The sequence below is a fragment of the Squalius cephalus genome (assembly GCF_949319135.1).
Source record: "Squalius cephalus genome assembly, chromosome: 25".
NCBI classification, from domain to species: Eukaryota; Metazoa; Chordata; class Actinopteri; order Cypriniformes; family Leuciscidae; genus Squalius; species Squalius cephalus.
The window spans coordinates 4219804-4222448 of NC_137146.1; positions in this window are offsets into that span (position 1 = coordinate 4219804).

Genomic DNA, 2645 nt, shown 5'->3' on the forward strand with positions numbered 1-2645 from the left:
TAAAGCATGTTTAACACACACACACACACACACACACACACACTTCCAGAATCCATTTGATGAGTGTTCAAAAATAATACATCCATCGTTCGCTGTTTTCTCTCCATTTTCCATCATTTTATCAGCTATTTCTCGCCTTATTTTCTTCTATCACAGATCCCAATACACCTCTTAGCTTTTTCATTACATTTCTCTCTCTCTCTTTCTCACTGTTTATATGCGCGTCTAATAAATATTCATCAGCTTTTCATTTTTCACCTGTCTAAAAGTGCCAGCCAGGTGGATATCACAGGAACTCTATACATTTCACTATGGTGCGACTCTTGCATGCTGGATCAGAACATTTCAAGTCAACTTGAAACCAAACTTGACACTATTTAATTTATTAAATCCTTTTCTGCTGTACTCTCTTTATCCTTTTCACTTGCAAATATCTCCCAGTATGGCAAGAAAATGCGAGTGCCGTTTCATGCTGACTAAATATTCAAATGACTCACTTGTTCCCTCAAAAGTATTCATGGACTATGTTACATAACCGTGACCTTTGAGCACAGCAAAGCCAGTAAGAATGTATTAATTAAACATTTCGTATTGTTCATTTTCTTTGCTTGGCATCTTCCAGCACTTTCTGTTTCTGTGTGTGACTATGTAAATGCATTTCATCTAGAGGTTTGAATCATCAGTCTAAGACCATCTTTACACACGCCACGATCCGACAACGACAGCCACTCGGAATAAATATAAATATAGGACTATGGCATAAAAATCCACAACATTAAATAGACACACGGTCGGGCTTTTCGAAAATGAAAAGAAATCAACTCAGAACACAGCAATCTTTCCTATAGCTATTTAATCAATTCCCCTTAAGTATCTTTTAGCAGCTTAGCGAATGATAACTTGGCACTACTGAATTGTGTCATTATTTGCTTTGTCTTAGGGTTAAGGGTCATAAATGACTGTGTTTATCTTGTCTTGTCATGAGTCAAGGTTGTATTTTTCCATTTTAAAACTAAATATCCAGTCTTAAGCATCATTATTCTTTCACTGAAAATGTAGGCAGACAGAATTTTCCCATGACATACGGTACCGGTGGTCGCGAGTCGTGACATCCGTTTCTATGTTGAAAGCATCTTTAATCGTGTTATGGCAGTTACCATAACAACTGCAATCTGCACAGCAATAACTGAAGTATTCATTACTGTGTGGCACAGACATATGTCTTGTAAACTTCTAGCTCACTCGCTGGCTTTTGTTTATGTGATCACTGGAAATATTTTCAAAAATCAAGATAAAAGGTCAGGTGTGTACTCTGTTCCAAAACCTAGTGAGCTCCCTTGTTGTTCACTGCCAACATAGGCATCTACCAAGCTAATAAAACAATTAATAAGCATAAAAATACAAATATTATTAGGCAGAATAGTTCATTTTTAAGTAGTGAGTTTAAAATTTAGACTTCTTCAGCAAGAATGCATGAAAATGATCAAAAATGACAGTAAAGGCATTTATAATATTTCAAAGATTTATATTTCAAATAAATGCTGCACTTTTGAACTTTCTATTCATCAAGCAATCCTTAAAAACTGCATCATGGTTCCTGCCAAAATATGAAGCAGCACAACTGTATTCAACACTGATAATAATCAGAAATGTCAAATCATCATATCAGAATGATTTCTGAAGGATCATGTGACACTGAAGACTGGAGTAATGATGCTGAAAATTCAGCTTTGATCACTGGAATAAATTATATTTTAAAATATATTCACATAGAAAATCTGTATTTTAAATTGTAATGTTATTTCACAGTTTTTACTGTGTTTTTGATCAAATAAATGCAGCACTGATGAGCAGAAGAGACTGAAAATATTACGGTAGTGTGTATATATATATATATATATATTATACACACACATTTTGGAGCTTGTTGCAATGAATTCTGGGATTGCTTTCTCTGACATAGAATGCTACGTTCACATTTAGCAAAAAGAAGTTATCTTAGAAGGCAACATATTGTGCACATGCTGCCTACATCGACAGCCCACTATGATTTGGAACAGAGATAATGTTTCTGTCCTCTTGTAGCGTCTACAAGTGTGTGTGCAAATGAGGAACAGAGTAAAACAAGAAACTTCTTCAGAAACATCACTTTTTACCCTTGAAACAAGTTTTAGCTTGTTGAAAAAGAATACTATCCGTAATTATCCTACAACAAACATCAACATCAACCCCCTACCTCAGTGAGGACTTCACCGTGTCTTCAAGCGTAAGGCTTTGTTTTTAGTCAGCGAGATTCCTGGATTCAAGTAACGGCGTTTCATCTACTATGGATGTTATCTGTAATGCATAACAGGCTTAGATGAGGCTGTCAAATCAAAACAATACAGAAAGGCATCATGAACGAGCCTCGGGCTGAGACTCGCACTCAGAGAGCAAAACAAATGTGATGTACGTGTGTGTATATGTGTGTGTGTGTGTGTGTGTTCAAATAAGCTCACCGGACCCTTGAGCTGCCTTGGAGTGTTCATTAAAATACCACGCTGTTTATGTTCGCTGCTTCTGTATGGAATGTGAGTTTGCATTTTTCATTTCACACCTTCCATGTTTTTACACCCTTTTCTCCGCTGCTGGTCGAGTGGAGTAGA